This window comes from Dryobates pubescens, chromosome W, assembly GCF_014839835.1.
Source record: "Dryobates pubescens isolate bDryPub1 chromosome W, bDryPub1.pri, whole genome shotgun sequence".
NCBI lineage: Eukaryota > Metazoa > Chordata > Aves > Piciformes > Picidae > Dryobates > Dryobates pubescens.
Window position 1 is genome coordinate 2,138,134 of NC_071656.1, and position 16,741 is coordinate 2,154,874.

The 16,741-nt window shown below is 44.4% G+C and overlaps 1 protein-coding gene across 1 annotated transcript in view; it reads left to right on the top strand.

Annotated features, from left to right (window-relative positions):
- The first annotated feature begins 643 nt into the window (after nt 1-643).
- The window catches only part of LOC104298250 (spindlin-Z), a 224,577-nt gene continuing 208,479 nt past the window's right edge, over nt 644-16,741 (top strand). Inside the window, exon 1 of the mRNA XM_054177721.1 lies at nt 644-665. The gene's annotated coding sequence lies outside the window, so the exon portion shown is untranslated. The remainder of the gene's footprint in view (nt 666-16,741) is intronic.

Consider the following 16,741-nt stretch of genomic DNA (forward strand, 5'->3'; position numbering starts at 1 on the left):
GAGGGGAGGGGTCACAGCTGCACGTATCCCCTTCCTTTCTGTTGAGCTATTGTACCGTGGGCTGGGGCCCGACGAGGGGCTTCTGGCAGATAAAGCTGTTTATAATGCACGCTAGGAGAGACGGAGGGAGGTATGCCTCTACTCTGCCATCTGTCCGCTCCCCCCCCCCGGGAAAATAGGACGCAGAGGACGTGAAGGTGGTGGCGGGTATCGGCCGCGCCGCGGGTAGCCAAAGGCTGGAGCTGAGACAGTTGCTACTGTGCCAGGCTGGCAGCCCTTGGGTTGCACATGCCTCTACCACTGTCTGGAACACTCTGAGTGCGTGTATGCGCGCGCTTTGCTGGGTTCCTTTGTCTGCTGCTGCCTGTGCTTTCCCCTCCTCCCTCGATTCCCTTCTCTCCTCCCTCTTCTCCTTCCCCCCCTTCCCTTCTTTCCCCTCTCCCTGACTGAAATCGCTGCTGCAGTTGCAGGTTTGTAAATTTACTGGACCAACACACACAACATGGCTGACGCTCGCCCTGCTCCTTCACCAGGCTCTCCTCTTTCTCCCTCTATCTCTGTCGCTTAGCTTCTTCTCTGTATAGGCTTTTGTTTCTTCCCCTTCACCTCCCATTAAAAAAAAGAAAAAACACCCTCCTTTTTGTACACGTGGCGGGATTTCAAGGGTAAGGATCCGTGCTTTGGAGGCTTTCTCCTTTCGTTTTGCTGTTTACAACGAAATGAAACCTGAAGTCGGAGGGGGGGTTGGGAAGGGAGGGAGAATTAGGTGAGCCTTGCTGAGAGAGGCTTGATATGAATGCGCGTATCTCTGGGGGAGGGGGCTGGTGCGCTTTGGCAGAGATGAAATGCTGTATTATTTTCTCGAAATAAACGAGTCCTGTTTCTTTCATTTTAGGATATAGATCAGTATAAGGTATCAACTCGGCCCAGTCTTATTAAAAAGACGTGAACTGTGTTAGAATAGGCATTGTGTAGTGAAAAACCATAGTATAGGTTTTTGTGAGTTTCTTGGCTTTCTCTGTATCTCCTTGTCAGTATCTTAAATAGCTTGCAGATCGCAGGATATAAAATTGGAATTAATACTTGCCGTATCTCTTTGTGTTACTAGTTTTCTGTCGCACATTAATTTGACCTTGTGGTGACAATTGCACAAACGGAAGCGTTTGATTTTGGTTGTTGTGTGTTGCTTGTTAAAAGGAGCACTTTTTTTTCAGTGTGAACTGAAGTGTGATACTGAACTACAAGACAGCATGTTTCTGACCTCTCTTAACGCAAGGCAAATGCACCTCCCAACCTCAGTTATTTGGAGTACCCCCTTCTGGCTTTGACAAAAATAACGCTTTTTCTTTGTTTTTTTTCTTTTTTGAAATTACATAAAGCCATTTAAATTTCTTGATCATATCTAAAATGATCTGCTAGAGAACAGCATATCTAGGTTTTAAGGATGAATGTTCAAGAGTCAAAGGATGTAATGCGTTCTAAACAGGTTACTGTAACTCAGAGTAAATGTTTCATTTTTCAAAGATTATATTTTAAAATACAATATTTAAAGTGTGTACACATTGATGGCCATGACTTCTATCAGAGCAGTGCCCTGAAGTAATGTCCTCTTTTCTTTGGTTAGTTTGCTTTGGAAGCTTTTAGTGGAGAAGCCCTTTCACAGCATAATCATAGTTTTTATTGAGATAGAAGTAGTTACTGCATTTTAATGCTAGGATTAAGTATCATATATTAATGATTTCTTTAATATGTTTGTGTTCCCCCACCACTTTTTCAGTTCTCATTAACAAGTGTTGATTAACTGGAGGAGAAAATAAATTATAGTATTGCATTTACCACAATATAAAACTTGAGCAGTCATCCAAACAGCATTTTTGAATGTGTATTCATGTCATGGCTCACAAGCCGACTATAATACTTCTAGATGGAAAAGTCTGAGCAAGTCTGTGACTGATATATCAGTGGATTTGTGCAGCACTCAGTTACTCTTAATTATTGTTAACTAATTGCTATTTTATCTATGAATGGTGAAAAATGGTCCTGAGATCACTAAAGTAATTTTCAAGTAATGGTGAAATTATTTAATTGAATAGTATACAGTACTTAATACCGTTTTTACCATGTGACAGTGGTTGGATTTAACATTATATCTTAATCTAAAATATGAATTTGGTTATGGCATGAAGAATTTAGCCAAATCAATTCCCAGCCTAAAAGAGAGCTTGGTGAGAATATTTCCACAATTGGAGATTGCCTTTTCATATTCATTTTGTGTAATGTATTGTAAAACTGCTGTAAATCCATGTTATGTGAGGTCATTTGACTTGCTTGCTTGGAAACTTTATTATATATATCGCAGCAGGTTCTGGAATCATTACAAATGGTGGTTGTTAACTGTGTTGACTAAATTAGATTTTAAAATAACCTAGTTGTATTCCAGTATTTGCAATTACTGCAAGGTGATTGAGATGTGTTGTTGTCTTTTTATTATGGGATTTTCTTGGAGATCTATCTGTAAAGTAAGTGTTACTGACAGTATACTGTAAACATTCACAGGTAGCTTTTTATAGTCTTTTTTGCCATGATTAGCTTTTAGTGTTTCTTTTTAGAAAAATATTGTTGAATGCTGTTATGTGCTATTCAAGGTCTGCATCTCCAAATAGTGGTAAGAGTAGATCTTAATTTTAAGAATAGCTCTATGGATTTCAACAATGCTTACTATGCAAATGAGTTGATGAACTTTAGACCTTCAATTGCAAGTGGTAGTTTGAACAGAGGAGAGCTTTCTCTCTAACAATAATGTTCCAGTTGTTTTCATATGGATGACTTCTAGTAGCCATTTATAGCAAGAGCATCTTTATTATTGTGACTAATTGTGGAGTCCACTTACCATCTTTGAAGTAATCTCTTTATTTTCGTTGTCACTTCTGCCATAGCTTTATGCAGATTCTATTCTTTGACCATGTTGTAGCTGATAGTTCCCTTGTACAGTGCCAGCTACATCAAGTGAAGTGCCTTGGAGTGAATCCCTGCAGTTCCATTTCCTGGGAGTGATCAGTGGTGTATGATAACCTGGCTAGTCTTAATGTTCTTCTTTGCAGTTTTTGGGTTATTTGATTTAGTGACAGAGTTCTAGGGAGCTTATCTTTCTGCTTAAGACTGCTTGTATCTGCAAGTTTGGAAATGCTTTAGGATGAAAGTGCTTCAATAAAGTGCATTGCTATGTTTAAGGTCACTGGTTGATCTCTCATTCTTCTGTTTCCCAAGTCTTCCTAGTAGTTCAAAGGTAGTCCTGAACCCTATATTCAATTTTGAATGTAGCCTATTAAGATGATAGTTCCCTCTTGTGGTGGGTTGAAGTTTCCCCCAGCATTAACTTTAGCTGGACTAACTCAGAAGCAAATGAAGCTGTATTTACAAGCAAAGACTACACTCTATAATGGAATGCAATGAATATGTACAAAATATGCAGTATTTACAATATTATTCAGATATTTACAGTTAGCAAATAACACAGAAACCCCCCTGGTCCGAAAGGGAAGCTGCTCCCCTGTGCCCCCCCCACCTCACAAACACCCCTGTACCAGAGAGAAGCTGTGAGAAAGCAGTGTGTTAGCTTATCTCAAGGTCAGCCAGAAGTGTTATCTTCTCCCAGGCAAAGCAGAACAGCAAAGATCAGAGAAGAGGAAAGGAATGGGAATGGAAGTGAAATGTGAAGAATTGTTATGATACAGTTTCTCTTGTATCCCAGACTTTCATCCAATGAATTTGTTTAGAACAATCTTTTGTTTTCCTTTTTACACCCAATTATGATTTATTTATATTCTTCCATTTTTCTGCTCAAAATATGCATCTGATTTTTAAAGGCATAGCCTAAAACTACCACATCTCTGAATCCTCAAGGATTTTTTGTTCTGTCCACTGTATTGTTTGGTGGGTTTTTTGTTTTCCCCAGATTAGGTCAGAACAAGTAATGAATACAGGGAACATGGATAACTATTCTGTTTTAAGATTAATATGCTGACTAGGTTGTAAGCTATAATGTTACCTAGCAAACTGATGACTGCCACTGGTACTGCTCCTTAAAGTGATATTACTTTGTCAGTCACTTTTAAAATGAAGAAGTAAGCTTGAACTTTTTCAGTAATGTTCATTGACTTGTTCTAAAGCATACTAAGCTGTTATGGTGATTTCTGTAAATAAATAAAATCACTTATCTATACTTTAACTTTCCCTTTCAAAAAATATAAACTGCTTGTTTTTCAGAACTTGTGTTAGTTCCATATTGTGGTGGTTTGAAAGGAAAGGCTCTGCTTTCCCTCCCCCACTGAGAAAGAGACCACGGCTAAACCCAGTCGGAGAAATGAGATTATATTTTACAAGGAAACAGATTATATATAACACAACAAATACAGGTATTTTACAATATATACAGGAATATACAGCAAATGAACTCAACCAGAAACCAGACCCCCCACAGAGGGGGCTTCCCCCTGTGCCCCCTTCACCCCCCTACCTCCCTTCTCCCCCAAAAGAGGTAGAAAAGAGATGTGGATGGTTAACAGGGCAGGAAAGGAAGAAAGGCCTGTCACAGGGAGTTAGTATCTTATCTTAGTTGGCCAGAATCCCAGAAGCAGATCCAGCCGAGAGGGACAGCGAAGGAAGGAAGACTGAGAGAAAGTTCCCAGCTACCCTGGGTCTAACAATCTCACCTCCCACAATCCTTGGCCAATGAAATTCGTTTAGAATACCAAAATATTTTACAAACATTTAGCCAGTGTGCCCCTTCCTTAAAGGCACAGCGTCAAACGGCCACACATATAAATGTAAAAATGAACTTTGTTAGATCATGACCTCTTACCTTAAGCATAACTGAAAGACCTATTGGGCATTAGACTTCTGGTCTGGTATGTCTTAAGCTCAAATAACTATTTCTGTTGCAAAATTTATTTCCCTAGTTTTGTATCTTTTCTGAAAAATTATTTGCTAGTGTGTTCAAAAAGAAGGTAGCTTAACTCCACTGTATAATTTCATGCTTGTTGTTGAGATTTTTGAATCTGGAAGTTTCCAGCAGCATAGAAGGAAGCATATTCTAGAATAGTTCCCTTGTGATGTTCTGTATTTGACTTAATTGGCAAGGTTGGGTGGGGGTTGAGTGGGGCTGCAGGGGGTGACCTCTGAGGGAGAAAATTGACTGCCCTGTACTGGTTACAGTTGGTTCCAGACAGTTCAGCCACAACCCTGTTAGAGGCCAAAGATGTGCCAGTTGGTAGATTTTGTGGCATCTTTGTTAAAACAAACCTAAGAAAGGGTGGCAAGTGCTGAAGAAGAGGGAAGAAAAAACCACACAACACAAACAAACAAAACAAAATTAAAAAAAAAAAACACAGAAGAAGAAAAGAAATAACATTAGAGCAGAGGAAAGGAGACAGAAGACCATACTGTAACAGGAAGAAAGTGGGAGCTCAAATGGTAGCCTGAGTAGAGGCTGAGAGGTCTGACTATAGGGACTGCTACCAGTAGGGGAACCACCATACACTGGCCCCTATTTCCTGTGCTGTTGCCCCATCTCATACTGTTTTATCTGTGTGATGATGAGATTGGAGAATGAATACAGGGAAGGAGAGGGTTTGCAGAGGCAAGGGATGGCTATGTGGTGTCTAAATGGGCTGAATGACTGGGCCCAGAAGGTTGTGATTAGTGGTGCCAAGTCTAGTTGGAGGCCAGTAACTAGTGCTGCACCCCAGGGGTCAATAGTTGGTCCAGTCCTGCTTAACATCTTCATCAATGACCTGGATGATGGGGCAGAATGTGCCCTCAGCAAGGGAGGAGTGACTGATACACCAGAGGGTTGTACCGCCCCCCTGAAGGACATGGGCAGGCTGGAGAAATGAGCTGACAGGAACCTCATGCAGTTGGCTAAGGAGAAGTGCCTGTAGGGAGCAGTCTGAAGAGCATTATCTGTCTCATCATTGTTATCAGGAATCAAGACCTCCATACCCCAAAACCTGGACTGATTTTAGACTAACATCTTAGCGTGAGTTTACAGCAGCCTGCTCCATAATAAGTTACTGATTAAGTTACTGAGCCTGTACAATGGTATGTGGTCTCCATGGATTTGCAGGTGCAGGTCCCATGGAAAGAGGCCTACCTGGTACCAACTGTCCACACCTGTCAAGTATGATGGATGACCCCACTGTCCCCAGTTATTGCTTCAGAACAAAGAACCATAACTGCTGCCAATAGGGACTGATGCTTTGCTGTTGCTAAGGGAACCATGAACCTTAGTGAACTTTGCTCATTATAATATAAAAACACACTTCCTGGCCTAAGGCAACCCCCCTCCTTGATAGACCATGCCTTGGACATGCCTCCTTGGGCTCAGATGACACCTTGGTCCTTCCTCCTTGAGCATGCATGGAAGCCTTACTTGGGGGTGGGGGTGTCAGGGGCACAAGGAGGTGGAGAGAGGCAGAATTGGGACATTGGTGACATTGGCAGGTGTGAAATTAATTATAAAAGATGTCTCCCTAGCAGTGGGACTCTGAGAGCTTTCCCTATCAGAATCAAGTAAAGATCAGAAAGAGCCAGCAGGACTGGACCTAGGATCAGATCAGAGAGATGTCTTTGGACCCTCACATTTGTGATAGCTATAAACCTCTTTCTCTTTTCCCCCTCTCACTTTACTACCTGTCTCCTTTCTCCTCTCACTTTTCCCTGCCTATTGCATGCTATCTTATGGGCAAACAAAGTGTACTGTTGATTGAAGTGAACTTCGTGGTGTGGTTGCGCTGAGTTTTTGCACTTGGAGATCACACTAATGAATCATCATGAGTCCTCTACATGGACTGTGACAGTGCCAAGTCCTGACTGTGGGGAGGAACAATCCTATGCACCAGTATGTGATGGAGCTGGCTGGCTGGAAAGCAGTTTGGCAGAAAAGGACCTGGGGGTCCTGGTGTACGTCAAGTTGAACATGAGCCAGCAATTTGCCCTTGTGGCAAAGACCAATGGTATCCTTGGTTGCCTTAGCCAAAGCATTGTCAACAGGTCGAGGGAGGTGATCCTTCCCTTGTATTCAGCACTGGTGAGGCCACACTTGGACTACAGTTGTGGGCTCCACAGTACAAGAGAGAGTCCAGTGAAGGGCCATGGAGATGATTAAGGGACTTGGAGCATCTTGCATCTGAGGAAATGCTGAGAGAGCAGGGAATGTTTAGCATAGAGAAGGTTCAGGGGGAATCTTGTTAATGTACATAAATAGCTGAAGAGAAGTTGTAAGGAAGACTGTGCCAGGCTCTTTCCAGTGATGCTTTGTGGCCATTGCCTCTTCTCCTGTCACTGAGTGAAACATGAGGCATCATTTGAACAGAAGGAAAAACTTTTTTACTGTGAAGGTGACTGGGTGACTGAGCACTGGAACAGGTTGCCCAGAGTGATGGAGTTTCCCATCTTGCAGATATTAAAAAATTCATCCAAATGTAGTAGTGGTCGACTGTCTCCTGATGGCTTTGTTTGAGCATAGATATCGAACCAGATGACTTCCAGAAGTGCTTTCCAGCGTCAATCATTCTGGAATTTTGTGGTTTCTGAGAGTGAGCATAGTTTGTTTTGGTGGTGTGGTGTTGTTTTGTTTTTTTAAAAATAATTTATTTATTTCAGTAATAAGAAATTGTTTTAGTTGTCAATAAATTAAATTGATTGAAATTACCCCAAAATCAGTAAACACTTTTGTGCCCACAACACATTTCTGTTGAGTTTACTTACAATCCTTTTCCAATGCTGTGTCAAACAATGCCTGCTGGAACACTGCTTAAGTCTCTGGTACACTGAAATCACAGAATGTTTTTGGGTTAGAAAGGACTTCTAAAATTCCAACCCCCCTGTAGTGAGCAGGGATGCTTTCAAATAGATCAAGTTGCTCAAAACCTCATCCAACCTGACCTTGAATGTTTCCAGGGATCTGGCATCTATTGCCTCTCTGGGCAAGCGGTGTCAGTGTTCTATCACCCTCATCGTAAAAAATGTCTGCCTTATATCTAGTCTAAATCTGCCCTCTTTTAGTTTAAAACCATTACCTCTTGTCCTGTCATAACAGACCCTGATAAAAAGATTGTCCCCATCTTTCTTATAGGCCCCTTTAAGTACTGAAAAGCCACAATAAGGTCTTACTGGAGCCTTTTCTTCTCCATGCTGAACAATCCCAACTGTCTCAGCCTTTCTTTATAGTAGAGGTATTCCAGCCCTCTGATAGTGGTCCTCCTCTGGACCTGCTCCAGCAGATTCATGTCCTTGTGCTGAGGGCTCCAGAACTGTACACAGTACTCCAGATGAGGTCTCACCAGAGCAGAACAGCAGAATCACAGAATTGCTTAGATTGGCACCAGCTGGGCCATGCTTCTTTTGATGTAGCCCAAGATATGGTTGGCCTTCTGGGCTGCAAGTGCACATTGTTGGCTCATGTCCAGCTTTTCACCCAGCAGTACCCCCAAGTACCAGTATTCCCCTTCATAGGGTTGCTCTTGATCCCTTTGATATCCTGTCTGCATTGACGCTGGGGATTGCCCCAACCCAGGTGGCAGGACCTTGCACTTGTCCTTGTTAAACCTCATGAGTTTCACACAGGCCCACTTGTCACCACTCTCCATCTGGAAATCAAGCAATTGACCACTGCTCTCTGGATGCACCATTCAACCAATTCATTACCCACCAAACAGTCCACCATCAAATCCATGTCTCTCCAATTTAGAAAGAAGGATGTTGTAGAGGACTGTGTCAAAGGCTTTACGGAAGCCCAGATAGATGACAGCCATAGCTATTCCCTTGTTCACTGATATAGTCACTTCATAAAATGCCACTAGACTAGTCAGGATTTGCCCTTGGTGAAGCCATGCTGACTGTCTGGAATCACCTTCCTGTCTTCCATGTGCCTTAGTATAGCTTCTAGGAGGATCTTATGAGGCATGGCTGAGGGAACAGGGTTTAGTCTGGAGAAAAGGAGGCTGAGAGGGTTGCTGAAAAAATGGAAACAAGGAAACTCTCCAAAGCAAAAGATAGTTTAGAAAGCTGACATTGGTTTATTGCAGTGCTGGCTGTATTTAAATTATTTATGCGATTATCTTGCTGCATGCTCAGATTTATCTATAAGGGTCTTAAGGTGGTCCTGGTGATCATTTGGGGAAACATACCCTCAAGTTGCCAAGAATAGTTGTTTCAGAAATGTTTGGGCCAGCAGCAGATAGATCTTGGTGTACAGAGGGTTTCCTGTGGTTTTCTTTTGGTAGGGAAATGCCAGGGAAGCAGAGACCTGCCAGGAGCCAGCAGCTCTTCTGGGACAGGCTGATGAGCCATGGGTGTTCCCAGTGCAACGGTGGCCACACCCACACACTGTTAAAAGAAGCCCTGAAGGAGCAAGTTTACAGGGTGTGTAATGTCATCTGGGGTGTGGCTGGGCACGGCACAGCAATTCACACAGAAGGACATGCAAAGGAGGTGCTGAAGTGGTGGTATCTGCCTGGCAGAAGGCATTCCTGAGCCCTGCACCTGCCAGATCTGATGCTGCTTCTCAGATGGAGTTCTGGTGGGAACACGTTGCCACCCAAGTATTGGGCTGCAGGGTGTGCTCCATTCTTATACCAGTGTCAGATGGGGGCAGTGAGCGTGCCTGTCAGAGGTGTACTCAGATAGAGGACTTCCTCTGCTTAGTGATGGTGCTTTGAGAGGAGGTAAGTAGGTTGAAGACCGTCAGGGAAGAGAGAGGAAGAGAGAAACTCTTGGAGTCACACCCTGCCCCCCATGAGACAAACCCAAGAGGCAGACAGAACTCATGTTACAAAGAGCTCCCTGTTCTGTCATCCCCCGACCAGATGTGGTGACTCAGAAGATAGTGGGCAATGGCAGCAAGTTCCTGCCAGGTGCAGCAGGCACCGCAGGCATATCCCCCCAGTAACTACCCCACCTTCTCAGGTGCCCTTTCAAAACAGATACAGTGCTCTGCAAAGGGAAGCAGACAATGAGAAGAATGACAAATCACCCAGATTGGAGGAGCCGCCAAAGTTTAAGTCAGTCTAGATCCTGCATCAAAACTTCTTCAGTAAAGAATAAAAGAAGGATCACTGTCATGGGTGACTCATTGCTGAAGAGAGCAAGTGGAAGGCCTGATATGCAAACCAGTCCCATGTCTTAGGGAAGTCTGCTACCTCCTAGGGTCCCAGGTTAGTGATGTAAAGAGAAAATTTTCTTTCTAGCACAGCCCTTGGACTACTGTCCGCTTCTGGTCTTTCATATAGGCAGTGATGAAGTAATGACAAGGAGTCCAAGGGCAGTGAACAGCCTTGGGATTACTGGTTGAGGGATTGGGAGCACAAGTAGTGTTCTCCTCTAACCCCCATTTGTGGGATGTGATGAAGGAATAAGCAGGAAGAGCCAGCAGATCAATGCCTGGCTCCGAGCCTGGTGTAATTGTCAAGATTTGGGGTTCTTTAATCATGGGTTGATTTACAGAACACCAGGCCTGCTGGGAACAGGTGGGATATACCCATCTCAAAGGGGGAAAAGGATCCTAGTCCAGGAGCTAGCAGGGCTCATTGAAAGATTTTTAAACTAGATTTGAAGGGGGAAGGGCACAAAACCAGGCTTGCTAGAAATAAGCTCAAAGGCAGCACACCAATATTTGAAGGATGGTGTGTTGGTGAGGACTTTTGGTCTGCCGTATCAGTAGAGGTAGGGAATGCCACCCATGAGGCAGCAAAGACACAAGGGTCACCGATGAATTAGTAACCATGGGAGCACCTGAGACCAGTCAGGTAGGGAAAAGGACTTCTCCCTGCAACAAGATTGCAAGACCTTTAAACTAACTGAAGTGCATCTATGCTAATGCACACAGCATGGGAAACAAACAGGAGGAGCTGGAAGCCATTGTGTATCAGGAAAACTATGATATAGTGGCCATCACAGAAATGTGGTGGGAGGTCTCACATGACTGGAGTGCCACAATCAGTGGCTACAAACTTTTCAGAAGGGAAAGGCAAGGAAGGAGAAGCAGTGAGGTGGCCCTGTATGTCAGAGAGTGTTTTGATTGTATTGAGATTAATGATGGCCAGCAACATAGATAATTGTGCTAGGAGTCTCTTATAGATCACCCAAACAGGCTGAAGAGACAGAGTATTCTTATGCATCTGGGAGAAGTCTTGTGATGGCTGGCTCTTGTTCTTGTGGGGGACTTCAACTTCCCTGATGTCTGCTGGAAATACAATAGAGCAGAGAGGGAGCAGACCTGGAGGTTCATGGAGTGTGTGAAGGACAACTTCTTGAAACAGCTGGTGAGGAAGCCAACTAGGGAAGGTGCTCTGCTGGAACTGATGTTTGTGAACAGAAAAGGACTTGTGGGTGATGTAACGGTTGGGGTCTGACTTGGGCACAGCAATCACAAAATGATAGCGTTCTCGATTGTTGGGGAAGTAAAAAGAGGGGTCAGCAGAACTGCCACCTGGGGCTTCCAGCAGGCAGACTTTGGCCTGTTTCAGAGACTGGTGGACAGAGTCCCTTGGGAGGCAGTCCTGAAGGGCCCAGAAGTCCAGTAAGGCAGGACACTGTTCAAGGGGGAAGTCTTAAAGGCACAGGCGAAGGCTGTCCCCATGTGCTGAAAGATGAGTTGGTGGGGAAGAAGGCTGGCCTAGCTAAAGAGAGACATTTGGTTGCAACTTGAGGAAAAAAGGAGGAGGGGCAGGTTGTTGGAAGAAGGGTCAAGCCATTTGGGAGGAATACAGAGTTGTCATGAAGCTATGCAGGGAGGAAATTAGAAGGGCTAAAGCTCCACTGGAAATTAATCTGGCTTCAGCTGTTAAAGGCAACAAGAAATGCATCTACAAATATATTCGCATCAAAAGGAGAAATAAGGAAAATCTTTGTCCTTTATTTGATGCAAGGGGGGAGCACAGTGGTCAAGGATGAGGAAAAGGCTGAGGTACTCAATACCACCTTTGCCTCAGCCTTTAGTAGTAGGACCAGTTGTTCGCTGGATACCCAGCCCCCTGAGCTGGAAGGTAGGGATGGGGAGCAGAATACTGTCTTCATAATCCAAGAGGAGATGGTAAGGGACCTACTGCACCACTTAGATATACCCAAGTCTATGGACCGGATGACATGCATACAAGGGTACTGAGGGAGCTGGCAGAAGTGCTCACCAAGCCACTTTCCATCATTTACCAGCAGTTTTGGCTAACCGGGGAGGTCCCAGCTCACTAGAGATTGGCAAATGTAATGGCCATCTACAAGAAATGCCAGAAGGAGGCCATTGGTGCCAGGGAAGGTCACGAAGCAGATCATCTCGAGTTCTGTCATGTGGCACATGCATGACAACCAGGCCCAGTCAGCATGAGTTTATGAAGGGCAGGTCCTGCTTGACAAACCTCATCTCCCATGACAAGGTGACCCGCTTAGTAAATGATGGAAAGGCTTTGGTGGTTGTCTACCAGGACTTTAGTGAAATATTTGACACTGTCTCCCCACAGCATCCTCCTGGAGAAACTGGCTGCTCATGGCTTAGGTGGGCATACTCTTCACCTGGGCCCAAAGTGTGGTTGTGAATGGAGTTAAATCCTGTTGGCGGCCAGTCCCAAGTCTTCCCTAGGGCTCAGTTTTGGGGCCAGTTCTCTTTAATATCTTTATCAGTGATCTGGATGAGGGAATTGAGTGCACCCTCAGTAAGTTTGCAGGTGACACTAAATTGGGTGGGACTGTTGATCTGCTTGAGGGTAGGAAGGCTCTGCAAAGAGATCTGGACAGGCTGGATCAATGCACCAAGGTCAACTATATGAGGTTTAACAAAGCCAAGTGCTGGGTCCTGCACTTGGGTCACAACAGACCCATGCAACGCTGCAGGCTTGGGGCAGAGTGTCTGGGAAGCTGCCTGGCAGAAAAAGACCTGGGGGTGATGGTTGACAGCCATCTGAACATGAGCCATCAATGTGCTCAGGTAGCCAAGAAGGCCAACAGCATCCTGGCCTGGATCCGGAATAGTGTGACCAGCGGGAATAGGGAAGTGATTGTGCCACACTACTTAGCACTTGTGAGGCCACACTTCAAATATTGTGTTCACTCACTACAAGAAAGATATTGAGTTGCTGGAGCATGTCCAGAGAAGGGCAACAAAGCTGGTGAAGAACCTGGGGAACAAGTTTTATGAGGAGCATCTGAGGAAACTGGGATAGTTCAGTCTAGAAAAGAGGGGGCTGAGGGGAGACCTCATTGCTCTCTACAACTGAAAGGAGGATATAGTGAGGTGGGCGAGTCTCTCTTCTTCCTAGTAACAAGCGATAGGACAAGAGGAAATGGCCTGAAGTTGCTCCAGGGGAGGTTTAGATTGGATATTAGAAGAAACTTCTTCACTAAAAGTGTTATCAAACACTGAAATAGGCTCCCCTGGGAGATGGTTGAATCCCCTTCCTTAGAAATGTTTAAAAGATGCAGAAATGTGGTGCTGAAGGACACGGTTTATCACCAGACTTGGTAGAATTCTATCATGGTTGGACTTGATGATCTTAAAGGGCTTTTTAAAACAAAACGATTCTATGATTCAAAGTCCTCATGTATGCTGGGAGCAGTAGCATGAGGTCAATGGGAGAGCACACCCTGGAGAGGACACATGGCCAGAGAGATAAATTGCCATTATACAGCCATTAACGCATGTAAATTGCTGTCTCCTGTAGGCATTATGTTTGCATGTGGATTGTCTGGCAGCTTCATCAGAGTCTGCTAGCTCATGGAAAGGATATAATCCAAAGTCCCAGGTTTGAAGGTATAAAAACATTAAGCTTATCCAAAAACCTTTTGAAGTGGATGCAAGAGCAGCTGCACTGCTGCAGCTTTCCTGCTTTCTGGTGTGATACAGGGGGTGCTCACATCATGATGGAGGAGGAAGGATGTAGATGTAGCCCCATTCACTACAACCCTTTGAGCCCTGCTGTTCAGCCAGTTCCTCACTCAGCTCACCACGAACCTGCTCATCCCACACCTGGACAACTTGTCCAGAAGGATTCTGTGAAGGACACTAATAAAAGCCTATACTATAAGCCGGAAAACCTAGATCCATCATTCTCCCTTTTTCCACTGGCAAGTGACCTTATCATAGAAGGATATGAAATTAGTTAGACAGGACTTCCCAGGAAGTAGCTGGACACTGCCTGCTGATGGGAAGTAGAAAAATAATCTTTTTGCTTCTGGGCACAGCCTTTACTTCTCTTAATTTAATAGCCTTTAACTCATGAGTTTGTCATCTTATTTTCTCCCTGTCCTGTTGACAAGGGGGAGTGACAGAATGGCTTAGTGGGTACATGGTAGCCATTCAAGGTAAATCCACTGTAGGTAAAGAGAAGTGAACATCATGTAGTAGAATGCGCATATCTCTTACAGTTGAAGTTGACCCAAATAATTTATGGTAGTTGTGAGCATATTTATGCAGGTTCGTTTGATTAAAAATGAAGATAGATCTCTGGAAAATAGGGAGGGAAACATCTATTTTAATGTTTTCTATTCTCTAAGCATCTCTTCATACAGGTCATTAGCATTTGTGTGAAGACTGAAGTTAACTGCTCTTAGACCTACGTTTAAGAAATATAATTTTTAAAAAAATAAAAATCAAGACTCATCCAATTGTTCTGAAAGAAAATGTATGGGGTTTAATAAAGCCAAGTGCCAGGTCCTGCACTTGGGTCACAACAACCCCATGCAATGCTGCAGGCTTGGGGCAGAGTGTCTGGAAAGTTGCCTGGCAGAAAAGGACCTGGGGGTGCTAGTTGACAGCCATCTGAACATGAGCCATCAATGTGCTCAGGTGTGCTCAGGAAGAGCAGGCAAAAGGTGGGCCCATTACCGAATTATCCTGAGGAGCGTCTGAGGGAACTGAGATAATTCAGTCTGGAAAAGAGGAGGCTGAGGGGAGACCTCATTGCTCTCTACAACTACCTGAAAGGAGGTTGTAGTGAGGCAGGTGTTGGTTTCTTCTCCCTAGGACCAAGTGATAGAACGAGAGGAAATGGCCTCAAATTGCTCCAGAGGAAGTTTAGATTGGACATAGAGGGAAAATGTCTTTACTGAAAGGGTGGTCAGGCATTGGAATAGGCTGCCCTGGGAGGTGGTGGAGTCCCCATCCTGGGAGGTGTTAAAAAAAACTTGTAGACGTGGCACAACAACCCCCTGGGGTCAGAGTGGCTGGAGAGCGGCCAGGCAGAAAAGGACCTGGGGGCACTGGTCGATAGTAGGCTGAACATGAGCCAGCAGTGTGCCCAGGTGGCCAAGAAGGGCAATGGCATCCTGGCCTGCATCAGGAACAGCGTGGCCAGCAGGAGCAGGGAGGTCATTCTGCCCCTGTACTCGGCACTGGTTAGGCCACACCTTGAGTACTGTGTCCAGTTCTGGGCCCCTCAGTTTAGGAAAGATGTTGACTTGCTGGAACGTGTCCAGAGAAGGGCAACAAAGCTGGTGAGGGGTTTGGAGCACAAGCCCTATGAGGAGAGGCTGAGGGAGCTGGGGTTGCTTAGCCTGGAGAAGAGGAGGCTCAGGGGAGACCTTGCTGCTGTCTACAACTCCCTGAAGGGAGTTAGCTCGAAGCGTATGCAAGAATTAGTTTCTTATCTGGTTAGTTGAAAAGTCAGCACCTGCCAGCACAGACAGAAGACAGCTGTTCAGAGAGACTGAAACCAGCAGATTGACCTGACTGAGATTCAAACTGAACTAAAGCTAAATTTTGAAGTTGCATTCTACCTATGAAATTCATTTAGACTTATCTTTGTTTACCTTATTACACCAAAACACTCAGCCAGAGTGTTCCAGTAATTGTCCCTTTCCTAAAGGCACAGACAAAAACGGTCACAGTCCACCCCTTCTAAACAATTTCATTGGCTGTTCGTACTGTCCATCTAATCTAAAACAATATCTAAAATTGTAAACAAAGTTCATAGTCCATTCCGGCTATACTCAGATGTAGATGATTCAGGAGTCTAAGAAAATCAGGAAACAAGAAAATGTAAAAACATTTTTCTCTTCGCAGACGAAGCGAAGAAAAGGGATTAGGAACACAGGGGTTCTCAGTTGACTCAGGGCTCTCAGGGTTCGTGCACCATAGATTCCGCGTGGATTCTTCCTTTGGGTGCAATGTATCTGTACAACAGTCTGAAATTGAACTCTCTCAGCTAAAGTTAGATTTCTTTGTGGAATACTGAATTTCGCCATTCTCTTGCATTACCCAATAAGTGTGACCAGGACCTTCAGCTGAAACCACCCCTCGGACAGGTTTAGCCTCTCCTGAGGGAGAAAATACCCAAACAGTTTTACCTAACAGATTCTTTTCCTAACAACAGGAACTCTATCACCTTCTACTTTCTGTAGCAGATCTGAGTGTGCAGGTCCAGCTAGCTTCTCTGAACCTTTACTATTTACCAGCCAGGTTGCTTGTTCTAAATGTTTTTCCCAGTTTTTCAAAGATCCACCCCCATGGATTTAAGAGTGGTCTTCAGCAAACCATTGTAGCTTTCAATCTTCCCTGCAGCTGGTGCATAGTAGGGGATGTGGAATATCCACTGAAAGCCGTGCTCGCTGGCCCTGCTCTTTACAAGGTTGTTTTTGAAATGAGTTCCGTTGTCTGACTCAGTCCTCTCTGGAGTTCTGTGTCTCCACAGGATTTGTCTCTCCAGACCGAGAATGGTGTTGCGTGCAGTTGCATGTGGAACTGCATAAGTTTCCA